The sequence below is a fragment of the Mustelus asterias genome, chromosome 27, assembly GCF_964213995.1.
Source record: "Mustelus asterias chromosome 27, sMusAst1.hap1.1, whole genome shotgun sequence".
Classification (NCBI taxonomy): Eukaryota; Metazoa; Chordata; class Chondrichthyes; order Carcharhiniformes; family Triakidae; genus Mustelus; species Mustelus asterias.
Genome location: NC_135827.1, coordinates 35,338,836 through 35,366,188, shown reverse-complemented (window position 1 = coordinate 35,366,188; position 27,353 = coordinate 35,338,836). Strand labels below are relative to the sequence as shown.

General features: G+C 43.9%; 1 pseudogene; it reads right to left on the bottom strand.

Moving 5' to 3' along the window:
- Positions 1–16,650: 16,650 nt before the first annotated feature.
- Positions 16,651–27,353, bottom strand: part of LOC144480002 (small ribosomal subunit protein uS10m-like) — a 91,336-nt pseudogene continuing 80,633 nt past the window's right edge.

Genomic DNA, 27,353 nt, shown 5'->3' with positions numbered 1-27,353 from the left:
CCATTGCCTCCCCTTAAATCTGTCTATCCTAGTCTTAAATCTATTCAACAATGAAACAGCCACAACCCTCTAGGGGTAGAGAATTCCAAAGATTCACAAAGCTTTGAGTGAAGAAGGTTCTTCTCCTCTCAGCCCTGAATGATCACTCACCTATCCTGAGACTGTGTCCCTGTGTTTTAGCTTCCCCATTAAGAGGAAACAAACTCTCAGTGTCTACCCAATCATGCTCCTTCAGAAGCTTATTTGTTTCAATGAGATCATCTCTTATTGTTCTAAAATCCAGAGAATATAGCCCCAGTTTGCTCAACCTCTCACAGGAGTAGACCATTTGAAGCCTCGAGCCTGCTCCACCATTCAATATGTTTGTGTCTGATCTGAATGTGGCCTCAACTTTACCCCGATAACCTTTGAATCCCTTGTTAGTCAATCATAGGACAACCTTTCATCCAGTGGACCTTCACTGTACTGTCTCCAATGCAAGTACACCCTTTCTTAAATATGGAGACCAAAGCTGTAGACATTATTTCAGATGTGGTTTCACCAAAGCCCTGTACAACAGACAAATGTTTTGAGCAGCTGTTTCTTTCATTCAAAATACTGTAGAGCAATTGTGTGACACTCCGTTTGAATGTGGAGACCAGCTTATTATATTAGAGCGCTGCCTCTGCTCAGCATGAACTGATAGTTCCAAATAGGTCACCCTATTACAGAAAGGATATTGTCAAACTAGAAAGAGTGCAGAAAAGATTTACTAGGATGCTACTGGGACTTGATGGTTTGAGTTATAAGGAGAGGCTGGATAGACTGGGACTTTTTTCCCTGGAACGTAGGAGGCTTAAGGGTGATCTTATAGGGGTCTATAAAATAATGAGGGTCATCGATAAGGTAGATAGATAGTCAACACTTTTTCCCAAAGTTAGGGGAGTCTAAAACTAGAGGGAATAGGTTTAAGGTGAGAGGGGAGAGATACAAAATGATCCAGAGGAGCAATTCTTTCACACAGAGGGTGGTGAGTGTCTGGAACGAGCTCCCAGAGGCAGTAGCAGAGGCGGGTACAATTTTGTCTTTTAAAAAGCATTGAGGTAGTTACATGGGTACGACGTGTATAGAGGGATATGAGGAATATGGGCCAAATGCAGGCAGTTGGGACAAGCTTGGTGGTAAAAACTGGGCGGCATGGACAAGTTGGGCCAAAGGGCCTGTTTCCACGCTGTAAACCTCTATGACCTATGAACTGTAGCAAGACATCTTCATTCCTGTTCACAAATTCCCATCTACTACAGGTTGAGATGCCACTTACCTTCTTGATTGTTTGCTGTACTGACATACTAACTTTCTGCGTTGCTTGCATGAGCACAGCCAAATCTCACTGAACACCAAGATTTGCAGCTTTCACGCCTTTTAAAAAAATATTCAGCTTTTCTGTTCTTACATCTCAAGTGAATAACCTCTCAATTGCCCACATTATGCTCCATCTGCCACCATGTCCACTCTTTTAACCTGCCTGTATCCCTTTGCAACCTTTTTGTGTCCTCCTCATAGCTTACACTCTGATCCTTGTGGAACTCCACGAGTCACTGCCCACTGAACCTGCCCCATTTATTCCTGCCCTCTGCTTCCTGTCCATTAATTAATTCTCTAATCATGTGAATATATCTCCTAATTCCAAGAACCCTTATCTTGTGTATCAACCTTAAATGTGGCACCTTAAGGAATGTCTTTTGGAAATCCAAGTATACTACATCTATAGGTTTCCTTTTGTCAACCCTACTACTTACATCCTCAAAAAACTCCAATAAATTTGTCAAACAGGATTTTCCTTTTGTAAAGCCATGTTGATCTGTTTCAATCATATTATCCTTTTCATAGAATCATAGACTTCTACAATGCAGAAGGAGGCCATTTGGCCCATCGAGTCTGCACCGACCACAATCCCACCCAGGCCCTATCCCCATTACCCCATGGATTTACCCAAGCTAGTCCCCCTAACACTAAAAGGCAATTTAGCGTGGCCAATCCACCTAACTCGCACATCTTTTGGAGTGCGGGAGGAAACCGGAGCACCTGAAGGAAACCTACACAGACAAGGGGAGAATGTGCAAACTCCGCACAGACAGTGGCCCAAGCTGGGAATCAAGCCCGGGTCCCTGGCACCGTGAGGCAGCAGTGCTAACTACTATGCCACCATGCTACCCTTTTCTCAGTGCATTAGTAAGATTTCCTTTATAATAAATTCCAGCACTTTTCTGATAACTAACGAGAAACTAACTGGACTGTCATTCTGTGTTTCCTCTTTCCTTTTTTTCTTGAATAGTGGGTGTTACATTTGCTAACTCTGATATATTGGGACTGTTCTAGAATGTAGGGAATTTTGGAAAACAATAGCCACTGTGTACACCATCTCTGCAGTTATCTCTTTCAGAACCACAGTATGTAGACATTCAGGCCCTGGGGATTTGTCAGATTTTAGTGCATTGAGTTTCTCCAGTACATATTCCTTGTTGATATTAAGTATCTTAGATTCCTCATTCTTATTAGCTACTAGGTTACCCTCTATTTCTGATATGCAACTTGTATCTTCAACTGTGAAGATAGACATTTAATATTATTTTAATACCTCTGCCATTTTCTCATCATGTTCCTCACCATTATCATGTTTTTCTGTTTCTGCTTCTTAAGGGACCAATGTCTATTGAGCTACTCTCTTCCTTTCTCTATAACTTTAAAAGCTCTTACAATCTGTTTTTATATTCCTGGCTGGTTTACTGTTATATTCTACCTCTTCCCTTTTTGTCCATTTTTGGAGACCCTTTGCTGGTTGCTAAAACATTCCCAATCCTCAGATTTACTACTATTTTGTTTTGTAAGATTGTTAGCTTCTTTTAATCTAACATGACCCTGAATCCCTCAATAGAAAGCCACAGGTGAATCTTTCTCATTGAGTTTATGTTTTCAATGCCGTGTTTTCTTTTGAGCATTTTAAATTATTTCATTAAATGTTTACACTGCTTATTTGCCACTGTGCCTTTAAAGTTTATTTATTAGTCACAAGTAAGGCTTACATTAACACTGCAATGAAGTTACTGTGAAATTCCCCTAGTCGCCACACTCCGGCGCCTGTTTGGGTCAATGCACCTAACTAGTATGTTTTTCAGAATGCGAGAGGAAACCGGAGCACCTGGAGAAAACCCACGCAGACACGGGGAGAACGTGCAAACTCCACACAGACAAGTCGGGAATTGTGACCCAAGCCAGGAATCAAACCCAGGTCTCTGGTGCTGTGAGGCAGCAGTGCTAACCACTATGCTACCATGCTGCCCCCCACTGTGCCACCGTGTTAGATCTATTTATCCAACGTAGAACTCAAATATACTATGATCACTATTTCCCAATGGCACTTTTACTATGACATTGCTAAGTACCTCACCTCATTGCACAATAGTAGTCCTAAAATAGCTTTATCTTTGGCTGGTTCCACAATTGAGGAAACTATCACAAAAGCATTCTATAAACTCATCTCCAGACCATTTTTTCCAATTTTATTGGCCCAGCCTATATGAAGATTCAAGTTCTCCAGAATTACTAAATAACCTTTGTCATGAGCTCCAATCTTTTCTTATTTAATGTTCTGCCCAATGATATAACTACTGTGAGCTGATAAACCACTTCTATCAGTTTTTTTTGTTCTTGCTATTCCTAATCTCTACTCACACAGATTTTACACAGAGGGTAGTGGGAAACTTGCTGCCTGAGTGGGTGATGGGGGCAGAGACCCTAAACTCAGTACCTGGATCTGCACCTTAAGTGCTGTAAGCTACAGGGCTATGAGCCTGATGCAGGAAGGTGGCATTAGAAAGGGCACCTGGGTGTTCTGAGACTGGCATGGGCAAGATGGGCTGAGTAGCCTCCTTTAAAGCTGTATCTTTTCTATGATTCTATGGTTGTACCTCCAGATTTTTTGAACCAAGATCCTTTCTCACTCTTGTCCTTTTGTCATCCTTTATTATCAGAGCTACCCTTCCTCCTCTTCCATTCTGCCTGTCTTTTCAAAATGTTGTATAGTCTGGAATATTTATTTCTCATCCTAGGTCACCCTACAACCATGCCTTTGTATTGGCGATTAGTTGTAAATTATTTATCTCTATTTGTGCTACTGCTTCATCTATCTTCTTGCAAATGCTTTGCACATTCAGATAAAGTAATTCAACTTTATGTTTTTACTACAATGCAGATGGAGTAAGTTAAACATAATTTACAGCATAGAAACTGGTCACTCAGCAGAGTTTGTTTGTGTCCCAGTTGAGCCTCCTCCCACCTTACCTCATCTAACCCGATCTAACTATCTTTCAGATCCTTCTACCTCAGGGACACGAAGGCCTAGTGGTATTATCGCTTGACTCTAAATCCAGAAACACAGCTAATGCTCTGAGGACCCGGGTTCGAATCCCGCCATGGCAGATGGTGGAATTTGAATTCAATAAAAAATACCTGGAATTAAGGGTCTATTGATGACTGTGAAACCATTGTCCATTGTTGGAAAAACCCATCTGGTCACTAATGTCCCTTTAGGGAAGGAAATCTGCCGTCCTTACCTGGTCTGGCCTACATGTGACTCCAGAGCCACAGCAATGTGGTTGACTCTCAACTGCCCTTGGGCAACTTGGGATGGGCAATAAATGCTGGCCAGCCAGCGACGCCCATGTCCCACGAATGAACAGCGCCAGGAACCCAAGGTTCAATTCTGGCCTCGGATGACTCTGTGGAGTTTGCACGTTCTCCCCATGTCTGCTTGGGTTTCCTCCAGGTGCTCTGGTTTCCTCTTGCTAAATTAATTGTCCATGCTAAATTGCCCCTTCATATCAGGGAGATTAGCAGGGTAAATACATGGAGTTACAGGTTAGGGCCTGGGTGAGATTGTTATCAGTGTAGGTTCGATGGGCTGAATGGCCTCCTTCTGCACTGTAGGGATTCTATGATAACCGATCCACAGTAGGAATTGGCAGCAGTAGGCAGATGGAGCTTAATCTTTGAGCTGTGATGACTAGCATATAAACTAGCATTCATCACCAATTGTGAAAGGAATTGGCGCAGCGAAGTGCAGTTAGGAGGCAAACCACTGAGGGTGCCAGGACTATATTTATTCCCTCATTCTTGAGATCAGTATCTACTCTCAACCATCTTAGTAATGATGCCACCCAGATTCAACCCTCAAGCAAAACATTCAAGATGTGGAAGGGACAGAAAAAAACATTTGAGCACTAAAGCGAATGGATTAAAGCCAATTTTGAACCAATAATTAAAGTGATTTCTTTCACATCCATTAAGCTTCATACATTAATGCCATGCAACATAATTCCGAGGCTACAATTCTTTACGCACGGTTGATTTTGAAAAAAAGAGGTGCAGAAGACAAGTCTTAGAAGGGGTATACTCAATCATCTGTGTGTGTATTATCATGAATGTCACTGCTGTGAGAGAGGGTATTTGGAAGAGCATGCAATGTGTGATTGCATGCGAGTGTGTCTGAGGAGGATGTACGTGTTGCGAGCATGGCAGCAATGAACTGGAAAGGAGAGTAAGGATCGGTTTAAACTTCAAGCTTATGAAGGGAATAGAAAGATTCTTTTCTTCGAATTAGAATATAAGAAATCATGAATTTCATTCTCAAGAAAGGGAGCATTCAAAAAATCTTCGTTACTAGGCAAAAGAAAACACATTGTACAATATTATTAATAAATACTTTAGGAGCACATTGATTCATTTACGATGAACAGAAGCACGTTTCACATTAGGGTTCAAAATAAAGAACACACACACAAGAACACAAGAAATAGAAGCAGGAATTGGCCACCCAGCCCTTCAAACCTGCCCCGCCATTCGGTGTGATCATGGCTGATCTATACCAGCCTCAGCTCCTACTCTGTGCCATTTCCCCATAGCTCTCTATTCCCCAATCTATCGAATATTTATCCACTTCCACTTTAAATACTTCTAATGATCCAGCCTCTCCCATCCTTTGGGCAGAGAATTCCAGAGATTCACCACCAACTGCGAGAGAAGAAATTTCCAGGCACCTCGGTTTCAATGACCAGCCCTTTATCTTGTCCCCTTGCTTGAGACTCTCGAGAATATGTTTGTTGTTGATGTGACAAAGGACAGTTTCAATTCGTCAGAGCTGCATTCTTAAATGCACCAAGCGCAGTCAATATGAATTTGATTGAAACATACAACAAGGAAATGGATAGACTCTTCCTTCAAAAGAGAGTTGAAGGGGAAACAGTTGGGCAGAATTTTCCGGCCATGCCTGCTCCAAGACCGGAAAATCCCACCTGAAGTCAACGGACCTTCAAATTGTCCATCCCACCCACAACAACTCCTGTAGTGGGTGAGACTGGAAAAATTGCTCCTTTGTTACAAATGACCTATTATCTCCCTTCAAAATGTGGACATAAAAGCCAGCAGACCAAATGCCGGTTCTTACTTCTTTCATCCAGGATCATCTGGACTCGAAACGTTGGCTCTATTCTCTCTCCACAGATGTTGTCAGACCTGCTGAGATTTTCCAGCGTTTTCTGTTTTTGTTTCAGAATCCGGCATCCGCAGTATTTTGCAATTTTCTTATTCCTTTATCTGATTAAAGGCCAGGAATGAGTTCCTGCCATTGAGTTACCAAAGTTTCTAACTTAATTTTCAAGTCCTCAGTCTATTTTAACATGATGGTTCATAAATTATTGTGATTCTTTGCCTCAGTGACTGTAGAACTTGGATTTAGAAATTTATTACATTGCAGTGACACAGGGGTAAATTAATTATTAATGTTTCCGAGAAAATAATTGCGTAACTTTTAAGGGTGATAGAGCTCGATTCAACCAAGCAAAAAAATTCTTGATGAGGATTTATACTGCAAGATGCTTATCTGATGGATTATTTGCTTATTGTAACAGAATAATGCCATTCTTGCAATGCAGAAAGCAAAGGAATGTCAGACACTGAAAGCTAAAAGTCAGAAAGAGAGAACTTTTTCATTCAAAGAGAAATATAATGGGACAAACCTGTTAGCCCAAAAAACCTGTTATTCCAAACAAATTCTTACGTTCTACAACCGCAGATGAGGAATCCATTCAAAAGATGGGAGCCAAACATTAGTGGAGACCAAGGTTAAGTACGCCCCTCTATTCCCCCCATGCCGACACTATAGTTAAGAATGCCCACCAATGCCTTTATTTTCTCAGAAGACTAAGGAAATTTGGCATGTCCGTTACGACTCTCACCAACTTTTCCAGATGCACCATAGAAAGCATTCTTTCTGGTTGTATCACAGCTTGGTATGGCTCCTGCTCTGCCCAAGACCGCAAGAAATTACAAAAGATTTTGAATGTAGCCCAATCCATCACGCAAACAAACCTCCCATCCATTGACTCTGCCTACAGTTCCCACTGCCTCGGCAAAGCAGCCAGCATAATTAAGGACCCTACGCACCCCGGACATTCTCTCTTCCACGTTCTTCTGTCAGGAAAAAGATACAAAAGTCTGAGGTCCCTTACCAACTGACTCAAGAACAGTTTCTTCCCTGCTGCCGTCAGACTTTTGAATGGGCCTACTTTGCATTATGTTGATCATTCTCTACACCCTAACTATGACTGTAACAGTCCATTCTGCACTCTCTCATTTCCTTCTCTATGAACGGTATGCTTTGTCTGTATAGGGTGTAAGAAACAATACTTTTCACTGTATACTAATACATGTGACAATAATAAATCAAATCAAATCAAGTAAGAACTGTTACTGAATCAGATTGTGATCAGTAGGAAGGAAAGATTATTCTGAACCCAAAGGGGATTTTAGGATCGGGCTGGAAAGAGGAGTTGAGGTCTTAAGGAATCATTGATCTTATCAAATAGCAAAGCAGGCTCGAGGGATTATATGACCTACTGACAGTCCTATTTTTTACATTCTTATGCAGCAGGAGGAGTGAATTGTAAGCCACGAACCAAAGCAAACCATCTAACCAGCACTGCCCACATTCCATGAATTGAACATAGGACAGTACAGCACAGGAACAGGCCATTCGGCCCACAATGCTGTGCTGAACATTACGCCAAATTAAGCTAAAAGCAACATACTGCATGCGGATTCTGGAATTTGAAACAAAAACAGAAAATGCTGAAAAATCTCAGCAGGTCTGACAGCATCCGTGGAGAGAGAATAGAGCCAGCGTTTCAAATCTGGATGACCCTTCATCAGAGCGGATGAAACTCTGACGAAGGATCATCCAGACTCGAAACATTGGCTCTATTCTCTCTCCACAGATGCTGTCAGGCCTGCTGAGATTTTCCATCATTTCCTGGCCAAATTAAACTAATCTCTTCAGCCTGCCCTCGGTCCATATCCCGCTATTCCTTGAATATTCACGTGCTTATCTAAAAGCCCCTTAAATGCCCCTATCATATCTGCCTCCACCACCACCCCGGCAATGCATTCCAGACAACTGTGTAAAAACACTTGCCCCTCACATCTCCTTTAAACTTTCCCCCTCTCACCTTAAGTGCATGCCACCTAGTATTTATTTTTAATCACATCTGGACCAAATTAAAGGCAAAATTATATTAAGTTCTGAGTAAGTGTATTGGTGACATGTAGATGTTCAACAAATTTGATGGAAGTATTAGCGAGAGGAATGTTGCTCCCTGTTTACTGAGGTTTACAGTCTCAGCATTCGGCGTGTCAATGGTAAGAGTTGCCAACATCTTTTATTCTCCATATCAGTGGAACCACTCAAGGCCCCTTTTCCCTTCACCGGCAGCTTCAGCAGACTGAATACTTTAATTGTTGCTGGGCCCTCATTCTCAGCTCTTGTGTTTGTAGGATACTGTGTAAGCTTTGATTCAGTGCTGTTATCACCCCAACTCGCACTGTATATTTTCATAAAAGGTCTAGAGGTGTGCGCATTGCTATTTCTAAAGTTTTAAAACAGAACAAAGACCTTTAAAATGGCAGAAATCATGTCCGTCTGTGACCCCCCCCCCCCACCCACAAACAAAACAAGCTGCCTGGCTGCTTTGGAAAACAATCACCTCGTTATCTCTGAGGTGCCACTAATGACCCAACATGTGGACTGCAGATCTAAAATTCAAAGAGAGCTATAGAAAGGTCATCTGCATTGAAGACACCAGGCTATCCATTAGGAGAAACTTGCCCTTCAATTCCCAATGGCTGAGATATTTAACAGTCTTTGGCATCCAACAGATGGACATACATCCTTTGTCAAAGACTTGCTGGGGAAGTGGGAGTCTTGTGACATGGGTCTCTGGCTGGTGGAACAAATAACACTGCTTTGATGAACTGTAAAGCTCAATTTTCTGTTTGCCATCTAACTCACTGACAAGGAGCTCTGCCCAGGTGGAATACCTGGCCCCAGCTACACTGTTTCTTTTGAAATTCTGTACCATCATCTTCAAGACTGATTCATCTCTGCATGGGCTACCTCATTATGTGAAGTCAACATCACCGGAAGTGTGAATTAACCAGCTTTGATTTTCAGCGCACCGACATCTATGAAGGAATACTTCATTGATTCTGGACTCTGGAACCCACATGAAATCATATTTCTTTTCTCTGTGATCTTTGTACTGTAAAACCTTCTTTTCTCTATCTCTCTGTTTGCTTTCTAATTGTGGAGGAGATATTGTGACCTTCTTTTCATGTTTTGAGTGTGTACAAATAAACTAACCCTTTGTGTTCATCCTCTCGTGAGCTTGCTATGGGGTTCTTACCAGAAAATTAGATTGTACCAACATTGTAGAATCACTAGCGTGCTGGAGGAGGTCATTTGGCCCGTCTAGCCTGCACCGACTCGCCAACAGAATATCTTACCCAGGCCCACACTCCAGCCTAACCCGGTAACCCCACACATTTACCCCACTATTTCCCCTAATCAACAAATCTTGGGACACTAAGGGGCAATTTAGCATGGACAATTCATCTAACCTACACATCATTGAACTGTGGGAGGAAACCGGAGCACCTGGAGGAAACCCACGCAGACACGGGAAGAATGTGCAAACTCCACACCCACAGTGACCCAAGGCTGGAATTGAGCCTGGCTTCCTGGCATTGTGAGGCAGCAGTGCTAACCACTGTGCCACCGTGCCGGCTGATAAAGGGGGAAACAAATCAAAATACCTTTCCCTTTATGGATGGCTGGTGAGAGGAGAAATTAGTGCTGTTTAAATTGACGTCCCTCCTGTCTGTAGCATGACTTTCAGCAAAAGGTTACAGCAAGTAAGTAGGTTATATTAAAGTAGATCAATTGGAGTGGAAGATTGTTTCTGACATCACTGCACATATTAAATACATATTAATATGGAGTAAGTTTGCTTCTTCCAGCTAAAGGAGAAATGGTTCTCTCATTAAGCCCCCTCATTAAATTGGCTGCAAAGGGTAAAGAAATATCGCATGAACAGAACCAACATTAACCTGTTTATTCCTTTCCTTATCAGGGTCAATTGAAGGACTTCAGGTTAAATACTGAAAAGTGACCTTTGACAGAAAAGCTTTTGTTCGTAACTGGTTTGATAAGAAAGAAAATCGCAGGGCATTGGGGGAGAGTCAGGGAGTAATTGGATTGTTCATCAAAAGGGCTAATGCCGTCTCAATGGGCTGAATGGCCTCTTTCTGTACTATACTATTCTTTGATGCCACAATTCAATGAAAGGAAAAGACAGCATGTACAAACCATCTCTCACAAGTTCAGCATGTCCCAAAGCACATTAGAACCAAGGAAGTATTTTTGAAGTGTAGTCACTGTTGTTAGGCAGGAAACATGGCAGCCAATTTATACACCACTAATTCCTGCAACGACCAATGTGTTGATGACCAGATGGTCTATTTTCTGTGGTGTTGACAGAGAGGTAAATCATTGATAACTCCTGTCATCATCAAAATTGTGCTGTGGGACACTCTGTGCACCTGAGAGGCCAAATGGAGCCTCAGTTCACATAGAACCCTTACAGTGCAGAAGGAGGCCATTCAGCCCATTGAGTTTGCACCAACCACTATTCCACCCAAGCCCTACCCCCATAAACCCATGCATTTACCCTAGCTAGTCCTCCTGACACTAAGGGACAATTTAGCATGGCCAATCCACCTAACCTGCACATCTTTGGGCTGTGAGAGGAAACCCATGCAGGCACAGAGAGAACGTGCAAACTCCACACAGAGAGTGACCCAAGCCGGGAATTGAACCTGGGTCCCTGGTGCTGTGAGGCAGCAGTGCTAACCACTGTGCCACCGGGCTGCCCATCTCACAGCTTTGATTTTTGTGCTGAAATTCTGGAGTGGAAGTTCAACCTTCCACTCCAGAATTTCAGAGTGGAAGTTCAACCACTAGCTTTCGGAGCGTGCTGCTCCTTCGTCAGGTGGAGTGAGAAATCTCCCACACACCTGACGAAGGAGCAGCGCTCCGAAAGCGAGTGGCGTTTGCTACCAAATAAACCTGTTGGACTTTAACCTGGTGTTGTTAGACTCCTTACTATGTTTATCCCAGTCCAATGCCGGCATCTCCATATCTATTCTCTCCCCACAGATGCTGTCAGACCTGCTGAGATTTCCCAGCATTTTCTGTTTTTGTTTCAGATTCCAGCAGGTCACATACCAACCGACTCAAGAACAGCTTCTTCCCTGCTGCTGTCAGACTTTTGAATGGACCTACCTTGCATTAAGTTGATCTTTCTCTACACCCTAGCTATGACTGTAACACTACATTCTGCACTCTCTCGTTTTCTTCTCTATGAATGGTATGTTTTGTCCGTATCGCGCGCAAGAAACAATACTTTTCACTGTGTGTTAATACATGTGACAATCATAAATCAAATCAAATCAAAGCATTTTGCTTTTATTTTTGCATTTTTGTCACTTCTTCATTTTTTACATTGCTAAAGAATTAATTTACAAGTGCCACAGTTGTGTGTGTCTAAGTTTATACAGCTTGAGTATCCTTTATCCAAAACCACAGCAGAAAAGGGCAACCTGGTTAGAGGGACTATTTAGGACAGAAGTTGGTAATCATCCCAGGGGGTGGGGTTCTCTCTTGGGCAAAAGACAGTCTGAAGACGTGTGGAAGATATGTCACACTGGGGCAGTCGGTGGGGTGTTCCAGAGCAGCCATGGGTGAGGCCTGCCGGCCTCTATACAGTTTATCCTTGTTAATAAATATCCTTTGTGTTCCTGACGAAGTCTGTGACCGTGCATCATTACAATCCCAATAGCCAAAGACAAAGCTAGCTATAGTCTAAAGTAAATAAAATGGTTAGAAAAGTAAGATGTATCACTGAATAATAAATAGAGGGTATTAGAATGCAACCAGTGACAACTTTGTATTGGATGTAATGTGACCAGTGGCAACAATATGTAAAGGTCAGCTGACCCAGTAAACCATGGAACCAATGGTCGGCACGATGGAACAGTGTTTGGGTGGCATGGTGGCACAGTGTTTGGGTGGCATGGTGGCACAGTGGTTAGCACTGCTGTCTAACAGCTCCAGGGACCCAGATTCAATTCCCGGCTTGGGTCAGTGTCTGTGTGGAGTTTGCACATTCTCACCGTGTATGGGTGGGTTTCCTCCGAGTGCTCCGGTTTCCTCCCACAGTCCAAAGATGTGCGGGTTAGGTGGATTGGCCATGCTGAATTGCCCCTTAGTGTCAGAGGGACTAGCTAGGGTAAGGTAAATATGTGGGGTTACGGGGATAGGGCCTGAGTGGGAGTGTGGTCGGTGCAAACTCGATGGGCTGAATGGCCTCCTTTTGCACTGTAGGGATTCTATGATTCTATGAATTACAGAATGATGTAATAGCTGACCAACTGACTCACTATAAATAAGAACCTGTGTAGCATTGTGGGGAGCTTGGATTTGCCCAGGATGAGGCCCCATGCTTGGAGTAATGATGTTTCTTAATTAAATCCGTTCTTTGATTTCTAAATTGGAATAAGTTTTGTTCTATTCTTATTGTCTGCATTTGAAGAGTTACTCCTGATGAAACATAGGGTACCTGTCTATAATAAGTTTCTTTTCTCCACAGAAGTTCACCACAGAAATCACATCGCAGAAGGAAAAAATGGTAAAAACAGGGCAATAAGAATACTTGTCTGAACTGTTCTTTCCTTTTGGGAAAGTAAAGTGTGCAGAATAAGAATTAGACTTTCCATGTTAAAGGTTGGTGCAGTTCAAAACATTGTGTCCTTTGGATGTGTTTGGTTTCCAGATTTACAAATGAAGGATACTCGACCTGTTGCCTTATTGCCAAAATGGTTCTCTGACTGATTTTCTGTATGCAACTTGTTGAAATGTGAACTGCTTCTTGGCCATTAATTCAGTTTATCTCCATCAAAAAATATACTATACACGTGTTCCCCCCCTCTTACTGTGTACATAGGTGTTACAGGTGTGGGTTGCTCAGGGGGTACAATCCCACTCTGTGTCAGACAGCTGTGGGGTCCAGTCCCACTTCAGGGACTTGGGCAAACAATCTGTGCTGAGCTGATTGGCAGGACTGCATTGAGGAAGTGCTGAATTGTCAGAGATGCCATCCAGTTGCTGCTATCGGGTGGAACAATGGTTAACACCGCTGCCTCACAGCACCAGGGACCCAGGTTCGATTCCCGGCTTGGGTCACTGTCCATGCGGAGTTTGCACGTTCTCCCCCGTGTCTGCGTGGGTTTCCTCCGGGTGCTCCGGTTTCCTCCCACAATCTGAAGGACGTGCTGCTTAGGTGCATTGGCCATGCTAAATTCTTCCTCAGTCTACCCGAACAGGCGCCGGAGTGTGGCAATTTTCACAGTAACTTCATTGCAATGTTAATGTAAGCTTACTTGTGACTAATCAATAAACTTTCAACTTTCAGAGAGGTCAGAGAATTTGGCGCTCAGCCAAATCTCCGTTCACTGCAGCGGGACCAGAGAATCCCAGCTGTGGTAGAGGTTAGAGAATCTGGTCTGTCGGGCGCAATCTTACTGGCCGTTCATGCCACAATCCCTCTGCAGCGAGGTCAGAGAATTTGGCACCCAGCCGTATCTCCATTCACTGCAGCGGGACGGGAAAGTCCTGCCGGCATGAGCAGCCCGTAACATTCTGGCTGCCATCTTTCAGATGTGATGTTAAACCAAGACCTCGTCCGTCCTCTCAATTCATAGAATCATAGAATCCTTACAGTGCAGAAGGAAGCCATTCAGCCCATCGAGTCTGCACCGACCACAATTCCACCCAGGCCCTATCCCTGCAACCCCATGCGTTTACCCTGCTAATCCCCCTGACACTAAGGGACAATTTAGCATGGTCAATCAACCTAACACCTTTGGAGAGTGGGGGGAAACCGGAGCACCCGGAGGAAACCCACGCAGACACGGGGAGACTGTGCAAACTCCAGACAGATGGTCACCCAGGGCTGGAATTGAACCCGCGTCCCTGGCGCTGTGAGGCTGCAGTGCGAACAACTGTGCCACCGTGCTACCCAAGTGCCTGTTCCTATGACACCATTTCAAAGAGAAGTAAGTTTTCTTTTTCCTGACCAATATTTAGCCCTAACCAGCATCACTAACATAGACTGCGTGCGAATTGGCATTAAAGAGTAACTACATTTGAAAAGTACTTAATTGACTGTAAAACACTTTGGGACATTTTGAGGTTTATGATTGGTGCTGTAAACTACCAAGTCCTTTCATCTTTTAGATAGTGATGAATTGGACTAAAAGGATAGTAAGGAACACTCGTGTATAATTGTATCCATGATGTGGAGATGCCGGCGTTGGACTGGGGTAAACACAGTAAGAAGTTTAACAACACCAGGTTAAAGCTACATAATTGTATCACCAGAGGCTATAATTACTTTTTTACATGTTACAAGAATGATCCCTGGAATGAAGAGCTTATCATATGAGGAACAGTTGAGGACTCTGGGTCAGTACTCGTAGGAGTTTAGAAGGATGAGGGGGGATCTTATTGAAACTTACAGGATACTGCGAGGCCTGGATAGCGTGGACGTGGAGAGGATGTTTCCACTAGTAGGAAAATCTAGAACCAGAGGGCACAACTTCAAGCTAAAGGGACAATCCTTTAAAACAGAGATGAGGAGGAATTTCTTCAGCCAGAGAGTGGTGAATCTGTGGAACTCTTTGCCGCAGAAGGCTGTGGAGGCCAGGTCATTGAGTGTCTTTAAGACAGAGATAGATAGGTTCTTGATTGATAAGGGGATCAGAGATTATGGGGAAAAGGTAGAAGAATGAGGATGAGAAAAATATCAGCCATGGTGGAGCAAATTCGATGGGCCAAGTGGCCTAATTCTGCTCCTATGTCTTATGGTCTTGTGGTCCACAGGTGGAATGGAGCCAAAGCAGACGAAAGCTGAATCAAGGTCCTGTGAAGACATTGCACGGTTGAACCTAAAGCAATCAGAACAATGAGCATGATGGATAGATGCACTGTGTCAGGGACCAGATCAGAAACTCCAAGGTATGTTATGACCCCAACCTTTACATTTGATTCTGGATTAACATAAGGTGTTTCACTCCAGGTATGATTCCAATGACCCACTAGGAAGCTTTTATTGAAACAAACTTTATTTGAGAACATAGTTGGAATATAACAAAAAGAATTAGCATAACTTTTATCAATTAAAATACTTAAACATGACAAAGTATAATTCTTAACAGCTAGCTATCTATATAATTCTAATTTATTCCCCACAGGCATATACTCTTCTTCAGAATTAATTTGTCAAAAGAACAAGTATGCTCACATCGTGCTCGATTTCCAGCCTTTTAACACTTCTGGACAGAGATCCGGACAGCAGTTTTCAGAGAAGGATATATCCTCAAACACCAAAGCTTCAGAGAAGTAAACATAGTCTCTGGCAGTTCCCAGTCTCCAGACTGCAGAAAGGGGAAAAGAGAGGCATCACTCCCTCTCAACTCCACGTCACATCTAAAACGTAACTCCACTTGATTTCTCTGTGTCAGCCAAGCTTTACCCAATCATTCGACCCTACCTGTCAATTAACGTAATCAAGCCCTACTCTGCAAATTCCCAGGGAAACACATTAAAAACAACACAACAGCATTAATCCAGAGTAAAACAAACATTGTAACAATTAAGATCAATTATGCTGCTGCAGTAACAACACAGTGCTGCTGTATACAGACAGTAAGATGTTTCACAACACCAGGTTAAAGTCCAACAGGTTTATTTGGAATCATAAGCTTTTGAAGCACTGCTTCTTCCTCAAGTGAGTCACTCACCTGATGAAGGAGCAGCACTCCAAAAGCTCATAATTCCAAAAAAGCCTGTTGGACTTTAACCTGGTATTGTGAGACTTCTTACTGTGCCCACCCCAGTCCAACACTGGTATCTCCATATCATGGATACAGACAGAGCAGCTTAGATAACAAAAAATAAACTGCTACAACAGACCCTGCACAGAAAACATTACCAAGTACGTTTCTTAAAGGCACAGTATCGTCACAACTGAAATAAACACACCCCAAAGCGTTTTCAGCCAAAAAAGTACTCTTGAAGTTATTTTCTTAGCACTTAGTGAACTTTTTTATTTAAAATAAATAGTTACATGCGAATGTCCATTGATTTGAACTTTTGGGTTTCTCTTAATCTTTTAAAAAATGCATGCTCCAGGCAAATTCTTTAATATGCTCTGGTAACTTTTCAAACGTGGTCTTGGTCACCTCCAAGGCAAGCTCTTCTGGAAGGTTGTGTTGAATATATTCTACATTAACTATGCTCCCAGTCCGATGTTTGATCTCTATGCATCTCATAGTCATCGAGGTTTACAGCATGTAAACAGGCCCTTTGGCCCAACTTGTCCACGCCATCCTTTTTGTTAACCACTAAGCTAGGGATATGGTCCAATTGCCTGCATTTGGCTATACCCCTCTATACCCATCTTACCCATGTAACTGTTTAAATGTGTTTTAAAAAACAAAATTGTACCCGCCTCTACTACTGCCTCTGGCAGCTTGTTCCAGACACTCACCACCCTCTGTGTGAAAAAGTTGCCCCTCTGGGCCCTTTTGTATCTCTCCCCTCTCACCTTAAACCTATGCCCTTTAGTTTTAGACTCCCCTATCTTTAGGAAAAGATATTGACTATCTAGCTGATCCAAGCCCCTCATTATTTTATAGGCCTCTATAAGATCGCCCCAAAGCCTCCGACGCTCCAGGGAAAAAAGTCCCAGTCTATCCAGCCTCTCCTTAAAACTCAAACCATACTGAACTCTGTACTTCTTGACAATGTGAAGAGAGTTGAGAAGTGTCATTCTCATCAATTTTCCTTGCAGGCTCATACACTTTATCAACAGTGATATTCAGCTCTTGAGCAACAAGTGTGGAAAAATATTCATCATTATCCAATGCAGTTTTATCATGGCCCTTTACCAACGCAGAGATCTTCTTGTATAGCGCAACAGACTCTGTTACTGCTGCCAGAACGCCTGTGATATAGTGCGGACACCCCAAATGGATTCCTGCTGATAGTGACAATGCTTTTACTACTAAAGTGTATGTATTGTCAAATTGTGGCTGGCATAATTCAAAATGAGACCTGATTCACCTGGAGCAATCACTTGGTGATGTAGGCTGCCGCTGCTATCTTAGTCACGGTGCCCAACTGCAGTAATGTAACAAGTGCTGACTCACTTCTCGCATGCTTGAGCCTCTTAGCCACGGCTAGTGTACAAAAAAACTCAGGGCTGACTCTGCAGTGCAGTGTTGGGGGAGTACAGCACTGTTGAACGTGCCTTCTTTTGGATGAGATGTTAAGCCAAGGCTTTCATCTGCCTATTTGGGTGAATGTAAAAGATCCCATGGCACTATCTCGTAAAAGAGCAGAGGAGTTCTCCCCGGGTGTCCTGGCCAATCTTTAATCTCTAAACCAACATTACAAAAATAGATTATCTGGTCATTGTTTGTGAGAGTTTGCTGTGCGCATGTTGGCCATCGTGTTGCCTACATTGCACAAGTGGCTTCACTTCAAAAAATACTTCATTGGCTGTAAAGTGCCTTGACTCCCCCAGGCAATTGAAACCGGTCCAGGGGATCAGCTGGGCCACGTATCCATGAAGAGCCAGGGTGCAATTTTCCCAAAAATGACTGTCATTTCGGCCCCGTAAATCAGTGGTTTTTAAAAATTCATTAGTGGGACGTGGACGTCGCTGGCTGGCCAACATTCATTGCCCATCCCTAGTTGCCCTTGAGAAGGTGGTGGTGAGCTGCCTTCCTGAATCGCTGCAGTCCATGCTCTATGGGTTGACCCACAATGCCATTGGGGAGGGAATTCCAGGATTTTGATCCAGCGACTGCAAAGGAACGGCGATGTATTTCCAAGTCAGGATGGTGAGTGGCTTGGAGGGGAACTTGCAGGTGGTGGTGTTCCCATGCACCTGCTGCCCTTGTCCTTCTAGATGGAAGTGGTCATGAGTTTGGAAGGTGCTGTCTAAGGATTTTTGGTGAATTGCTGCAGTGCATCTTGTAGATAGTACACACTGCTGCTACTGAGCATCGGTGGTGGAGGGAGTGAATGTTTGTAGATGTGGTGCCAATCAAGCGGGCTGCTTTGTCCTGGATGGTGTCAAGCTTCTTGAGTGTTGTTGGAGCTGCACCCATCCAGGCAAGTGGGGAATATTCCATCACACTCCTGACTTGTGCCTTGCAGATGGTGGATAGGCTTTGGGGAGTCACGAGGTGAGTTACTCGCCGCAGTATTCCCAGCCTCTGTATATGTGGTGAGTCCAGTTGAGTTTCTGGTCAATGGTAACTTCGAGGATGTTAACAGTGGGGGGATTCAGTGATGGCTACACCATTGAATGTTAAGGGGCGGTGGTTAGAGTGTCTCTTATTGGTGATGGTCATTGCCTAGCATTTGTGTGGCGTGAATCACACTGTAAATCAGTGTGGTTCACGACAGTACCGGCTGCACAACAATTGTGATCTCGCCCCCACCACCACCCCCCCACCCCACTCCCCCCACCCTCCCTCACGTGAAACATGCCACGGCTGACTAGCCAGGCGCCTGATTTGCCCGACCTGGGTCTCAGCTGAGCACTGCAATCGAGGAGGAGCTGAATTTAAACGGGAGACGGGGGTGGGGAGGGAATATGCAATGAAATTTCCAATGGACTAACAGGGTTCTAACTGAAAGCCGCAGCTTTTGTATGTGGAATGGCAGAAACAGGTCCATTTTCTATTGCCCTGTGAGGCAGTATGTTACAGAATAACCAGAGAATGGATCTCAGCAAAGGGCTGAACAATATCTGTGTCGATAATTTGCAGTCACGTTTGACTGAATCGTGGCAAGCGTTTCTCAGCTTGTAATTTTCCAGTTAAAGAACTTACTGCGACTGTGATATTTACGCCGGATGGACTTGTAGTTAGTTATTTAAGTTATTTCAATCAGTGGCAGATTAGCATTTCAAATCTGAAAATGGGATTCATTGATCTGTGTGAGTGTGGGTTGGATGAATTCACTGCCAGCTAGATTTAAAAGGGCAATGTTTTCAAAGTGCAAACCTATTTTTGTTAAGTAATGCAGAGACACAAGTGGCATTAAATCACGTCAGAATACAAGTGGCATTAGATCAGAGAAGGGAAGTGTCTTTGTGGATAATACTTGGTCCACATGATCTCCGAGGCAGGTTTCAATCACCTAACAATGCCAGAGAGGAACTTACAGGGATATTTTTACACTCATTGCATCCGGAATTATCTGATCATTATCACTTTGCTGTTTGTTGGAGCTTGCTGTGCACAAATTGGCTGCCGTGTTTCCTACATTACAACAGTGACTATGGGCTGGATTTTAGGAGGTGGGAATGGAGGGGAGGAGTGGACTGCTTGCCAAGCAACCCCCAACGACTCCACAACCCCTCCTCCTGCCCCCCCCCCCCCCACTCCCGCAGGAAAGTTGGTTCTGAACGGACCAACTGGCCTCTTCCACAGTGAGGGGGATAAACAGGTCAAGGGTCGGCCTTCTGTCGCCTGAGGAGCAGGAAGTCTCACCCTTGACTGCTGCTTGCTGGGTATTCTGATTGGTTAGAAGCGCGAGTTGTCCCAGCAGCACTAGAACTCAATGGTGGGCACTGTTCAGAGCTCAGGAGACACAGCAAGAAAAGAAATGGCTGCCAGAGACAGGAATTTTAGGACAGTGGTAGACCTGCGAGCCAGGAGGGAGAATTAAAGAACGAGACTGTAGTGGACCAAGACTTGGACAGCAGGCAGCAAGGAACAAAGAGGTGGGGTGACATATTTGGGGGATGGGGGTTAATCCTGATGCACACAGGACACCCCTGACTGGTAATTCCACCCCCCCAACCCCCCACCACCTTTTTCAAAGAAACCCTTTCAAAAACAACTTTCATGCTTTGGTTTCATTGGCTCTACAACACTTTGAGACATTCTGTGGTCATGAAAGGTGCTATATAAATGTAAGTCTGTCTTTCTTTTAGTGGCCTTGGGCTTTTATTTTGTCTCTTTCCCTCTCCCAGGAGATTGCACAGTGCTTGTCCAACTCGGACCACCCTACATCGAATTTATGGCACAAGAGAGGCCATTCAGCCCAACAAAGGGGAAACTAGGTAGTGTTTAGTCTCACCCTACATGATGCCATTGTTGTATACGACATGCTTGATGGACGATTTCATCTTTTCCTGTCAATTAATTTTGCAGGTACCTTTCCAAACAAAGAGACACCTTTTTTTTCATAAGAGGACGATGCTCATTTAATGAATCAATCATCAATTGGCTTTCTCCATCAGTTTAATCCTCTCCTTTCCTCCTCCACTAGTGTCTCCTTCCTAGGGCACAATTCTGAAGGAACTTATCTTCCACGGCAGCACAATGGTCAGCATTGTTGCCTCACAGTGCCAGGGAACCAGGTTCGAATCCAGGCTTGGGTGACTGTCTGTGTGGAGTTTGCATGTTCTCCCCGTGTCTGTATGGGTTTCCTTCGGGTGCTCCAGTTTCTTCCCACAATCCACAAATACATGGAGGTTAGGTTGGCCATGCTAAATTGTCCCTTAGTGTCCAAAGATGTGTAAATTAAGGAGATTAGCCATGGGAAATGTGTGGGGTTACGAGGATAGGGCAGTAGGTGGTCCTGGGTAAGATGCTCTGTCAAAGAGCCAGTGCAGATTTGATGGGTCAAATGGCCTCCTTCGGTACTGTAGATATTCTACTCTTCCTTCATTAAATGGTCATCCTTCAGTTTTGACCAAAAGCAGGAAGCTTTGTAGGCTATTCCATTGCAAGGGCCTCACAGCAAAGAATGACCTGCCCTCAACTGGCCTCAATGCATTTGTTGAGGGTTGGGAGATGTCTGGGTGCACTATGAATGTTGCATGGAGCTGTTGAGCTGAATGGCCTGATTTGTGCCACAAATTCTATGCAGGGTAATCTAAGTTGGACAAGCACTGGGAATTGCATCAGGATTCTATTGGTAGGTTGGTGACCTGGTTCTAGGAGTGCTTACTGGATGCAATTGGGCTTCCTACAGTCTTTAACTCACCAACCTGCAGTCCAGTACACTCTCTAAAAGTGATGGTGATGCACTTCTACCTGACAGAATAGCAGGCTAACCAGTAACACACTTCACTCAAGCAGTCAGGATGATAAATGCCATCAAGGCAGCAACAGGGGTCAGAAATAAAGATGACTCGCACAACAGACGTTCGCAACAGGTATCGCTGATTAACGGCTATAAACAAGAAATCCTTTTTAATCCTTCTTTAGCACAGGAAACACTGAGGTCAGGCAGAACAAAATGCAACACTTGCTGAGTTCAGTTCAATTGGCATGCTGGCTTGTACAGCCCCCAGCGGTTCATCAACTTAATGATCAACTGGGAAGCTCTTAATCGGTAAATAGACAGCCAAAAATGAAATATTGTCATCAGATACTTAAAAGAGTGTGAACAATATTCTCTCATCTCTTATAAAGTCAAAAGCAAGAGAGTTTTGATGAATTTGGCCTTGTTGTAGATTCACAGCTCTTAAGGTTCAATGAAATAAGAGTTGGCTTATCATCTTGGAATCATAGAACCCCTACAGTGCAGAAGGAGGCCATTCGGCCCATCGAGTCTGCACCGACAACAATCCCACCGAGGCCCTATCCCTGCAACTCCACACACTTACCATGTCAGGGATCAAGTGAATCCCTTGAAGAGTATAGAGGGTGTAGGAGTAGAGTTAAGAGAGAAATCAGGAGGGCAAAGGAGGACACGAGATTATTTTGGCAGATAAGGCAAAGGAGAATCCAAAGAGCTTCTACAAATACATAAAGGGCAAAAGAGTAACAAGGGAGAGAGTAGGGCCTCTTAAGGATCAACAAGGTCATCTATGTGCGGATCCACAAAAGGTGGGTGAGATCCTAAATGAATATTTCTCATCAGTATTTACTGTTGAGGAAAGCATAGATGTTAGGGAACTTGGGGAAATAAATGGTGATGTCTTGAGGAGTGTACATATTACGGAGAAGGAGGTGCTGGAAGTCTTAAAGTGCATCAAGGTAGATAAATCTCCGGGACCTGATGAAGTGTATCCCAGGATATTGTGGGAGGCTAGGGAGGAAATTGCGGGTCCCCTAGCCGAGATATTTGAATCATCGACAGTCACAGGTGAGGTGCCTGAAGATTGGAGAGTGGCAAATGTTGTGCTTTTGTTTAAAAAGGACTGCAGGGAAAAGCCTGGGAACTACAGGCCAGTGAGCCTCACATCTGTGATGGGTAAATTGTTGGAAGGTATTTTGAGAGACAAGATCGACAAGCATTTAGAGACGCAAGTACTGATTAGGGATAGTCAACATGGCTTTGTGACTGGAAAATCATGTCTCACAAATTTAATTGAGTTTTTTGAAGGAGTAACCAAGAAGGTAGATGAGGGCAGTGCAGTTGATGTTGTCCACATGGACTTTAGCAAGGCCTTTGACAAGATGCCGCATGGTAGGTTGTTGCATAAGGTTAAATCTCACGGGATCCAGGGTGAGGTATCTAAATGGATACAAAATTGGCTTCTTGACAGAAGCCAGAGGGTGGTTGTAGAGAATTGTTTTTCAAACTGGAGGCCTGTGACCAGCAGTGTGCCTCAGGGATCAGTGCTGGGCCCACTGTTATTTGTCATTTATATTAATGATTTGGATGAGAATATAGGAGGCATTGTTAGTAAGTTTGCAGATGACACTAAGATTGGTGGCATAGTGGACAGTGAAGAAAGTTATCTCCAGTTGCAACGGGATCTTGATAATTGGGCCAGTGGGCTGACAAATGGCAGATGGAATTTAATTTAGACAAATGCAAGGTGATGCATTTTGGTAGATTGAACTTACTCAGTTAATGGTCGGGCGTTGGGGAGAGTTACAGAACAAAGAGATCTAGGGGTACATGTTCATAGCTTCTTGAAAGTGGAGTCACAGGTGGACAGAGTGGTGAAGAAGGCATTCGGCATGCTTGGTTTCATTGGTCAGAACATTGAATACAGGAGTTCGAATGTCTTGTTGAAGTTGTACAAGACATTGGTAAGGCCATACTTGGAATACTGTGTGCAGTTCTGGTCACCCTATTATAGAAAGGATATTATTAAAAAAGAAAGAGTGCAGAAAAGATTTACTAGGATGCTACCGGGACTTGATAGATTGAGTTATAAGGAGAGGCTGGAAAGACTGGGACTTTTTTCTCTGGAGCGTAGGAGGCTGAGGGGTGACCTTATAGAGGTCTATCAAATAATGAGGGGCACAGATCAGCTAGGTAGTCAATATCTTTTCCCAAAGCTAGGGGAGTCTAAAACTAGAGGTCATAGGTTTAAGGTGAGAGGGGAGAGATACAAAAGTGTGCAGAGGGCCAATTTTTTCACACAGAGGGTGGTGAGTGTCTGGAACAAGCTACCAGAGGTAGTAGTAGATGCGGGTACAATTTTGTCTTTTAAAAAGCATTTAGATAGTTACATGGGTACAATGGGTATAGAGGGATATGGGCCAAAGCGGGCACTTGGGATTAGTTTAGGGATTTAAAAAAAAAAGGGAGGCATGGACAAGTTGGGCCGAAGGGCCTGTTTCCAAGCTGTAAACCTCTATGACTCTATGACAGTCCCCCTGACACTATGGGACAAATTTAGCATGGCCAATCAACCTAACGTGCACATTTTTGGACTGTGGGAGGAAACTGGAGCACCCGGAGGAAACCCACGCAGATACGGGGAGAACGTGCAGACTCCACACAGACAGTGACCCAAGCCGAGAATCGAACCTGGGTCCCTGGCACTGTGAGGCAGCAGTGCTAATCACTGTGCCACCATGCCACCCTAAAGCATCAGGCTTGTCCAGGATTTGAACCTGGGACCTCTCGCATTCTAATACTACACCCTAAGCCAGTCTCATACCCTAGACCAGGGGTCTCCAAACTACAGCCTGCGGGCTACATCCAGCCCACAGCGGGTCACATCCGGCCCGGATAAAATAAATTTTATTAATTCATTTATATAACTAATTTTTTTCTTTGGCCCGCGAAAATGTGTAAAATATACGATGTGGCTCTCGTACTGAAAAGTTTGGAGATTGCTGCCCTAGACCAATGAACCAAGCGCCGAGGGACATAGAGGAAGTGTAAATACACAAAACAAAACTCACTGGAACAGCTTGTTACACCTTAAAGACAAGAGTAAATCAGTCCTTAAAGACAAGCAGTAAATCAGTCCTTAAAGACAAGCAGTAAATCAGTAGCAAACACTGTAGAGGGAAGGAATTATCCCCCAGGGTCTCCTGATACTGAGATACTCTATGCATTTAATACATGTTTCAGGATTTAAACCACACCTGCAGCACATAGACAAAATGTAAATTGTGACTGTGTTAGGCTGTTACTGTTTGACATTTGAGAGGGATTTTAAAAATCAGCCCGTGTTTCCATGTCTGAGGACTCTCAAGGTGACATCTCCCCAAATCCCTTGTTTGCGGATACCAGTGGAGACATGAGCAGTGACCTTCTAGTTAACTAGGACCGTTGACTGATTTTCCTTTCCCAGGGGAGACGGGGACAGTGGTAACGCTCATTATGTTCCAACATATCACCAACATTCACATTGAACACATGAATAATAACCAACAATGACTGGAAGAGAGACAGCAGACAAAATTCCTGGCTTGGGTCACTGTCTGTGTGGAGTTTGCACATTTTCCCCATGTCTGCGTGGGTTTCCTCCGAGTGCTCCAGTTTCCTCCCACATTCCAAAGATGTGCGGGTTAGGTGGATTGGCCATGCTAAATTGCCCCTTAGTGTCAGGGGGACGAGCTAGGGTAAATGCATGGGGTTATGGGAATAGGGCCTGGTTGGGATTGTGGTCGGTGCAGACTCGATGGGCCAAATGGCCTCCTTCTGCATTGTCGGATTCGATTTTTAAAAATGCTGGAAAATCTCAGCAGGTCTGACAGCATCTGTGGAGAGAGAATAGAGCCAACGTTTCGAGTTTGGATGACCCTTCGTCAGAGCCTTATACAGTGCCCATGTCTCAAAACTGAGTAGTAGTTTATGTAAACACTTAAACTGGTGCCTCTCGGGGTATCAGTTCTTCGTGAAAAGTGACCGGGGGAATACACTGGTAAAAATAATGATAACACCAACAAATTTTTAAATTTTATTCCTTCCTCATAGTTACAATGTGCAGAGTGAACAGAGCAATCGATCTTCTTAATTACTCCAAAAACCAATTCAAATTGAATCCAATTCATAGTGCCCGAACAAGGGACAAACTAAATCGAATCTGATAAGAACAGGCATCACAGATGATCTCATTCTTGATCCATTACAGTGTTGTTTTCAAGCACCGTTATTGTTCTAACATTGGAAACAAATTTGCACACGGCAGGATCAGACAGACAGTAAGGTGATGAAGACAAGATAATCTGTTTGTATGAGTTGAGGGATAAATATTGACCAAGACACTGGGGAGAACGCCATCACTTTCCTCTGAAATGGTTTTCAGACAAGACATTGACCTGAGGTGCTGTCTGCTGTTTCAGATGCATCTAAAAGGAACAACGAACTCTCCTGATGTCCTCATAGAATCATAGAATCCCTACAGTGCAGAAAGAGGCCATTCGGCCCATTGAGTCTGTACCGACCACAATCCCACCCAGGCCCTATTCCTGTAACCCCACACATTTATCCCGTTAATCCCCCAGACACTAGGATCAATTTAGCGCGGCCAATCAACCTAACCCGCACATCTTTAGACTGTAGGAGGAAACCAGAGCACCCGGAGAAAACCCACGCAGACACGGGGAGAATGTGCAAACTCCACACAGACAGTGATCCGAGGCCGGAATTGAACCTGTGTCCCTGGAGCTGTAAAGCAGCAGTGCTGGCCACTGTGCCACCATGCCACCCCAAATTCCTGCCCAATATTTGCCACTCAGTCAACATCACCGAAGCAAATTAACTAGTCTTCATCACATGGCTGTTTGTAGGACAACTTGGTCGCTATGTTCCCTACATTACAATCATAGAATCACTACAGTGCGGAAGGAAGCCATTCAGCCCATCTTACCCAGGCTTTATCCCCGTAACCCCATGTACTCACCCCATTATTTCTCCCTAACCGACACATCTTAGGACACCAAGGGGCAATTTAGCATTGGTCAATCCACCTAACCTGCACATCTTTGGAGGAAACCGGAGCACTTGGAGGAAACCCACGCAGACAATAGGGAGAACGTGCAAACTCCACACAGACAGTGACCCAAGCCGGGAATCGAACCCAGGTCCCTGGCACTGTGAGGCAGCAGTGCTAACCACTGTGCCACAATTACAATAGTTACTACCAAAGTACTTCAATAGTTGTAAAGTGTTTTGGGATGTCTGGGCATCTTGAAAGGTGCTATACAAATGCAAATTGTTCCTTTTAGATGACAATTGATTTATTTTCCATGGTATTCGATGGCGGACAGATGTTTTGACTAGAATGCTGGACAAAGACCCTGCTTTTTGCATAACAATGAGAACCTGTGTTCAGTGTGAATGTTGGTGGGATGTTGGAACATAATGAGCATTACAACTGTCCCTGACTTCCCTGGGAAAGGAAAATCAGTAAGAGTTTTAACAACACCAGGTTAAAGTCCAACAGGTTTATTTGGTAGCAAATAAACCTGTTGGACTTTAACCTGGTGTTGTTAAAACTCTTACTGTGTTTACCCCAGTCCAACGCCGGCATCTCCACACAATGGGAAATCAGTCAGAGGTCCAGGTTAAATAGAAGGTCTTCCACACTTCAAGATAGCTGGCAAGGAAGTGTCAACAGTAAAAGGACCAACAATTT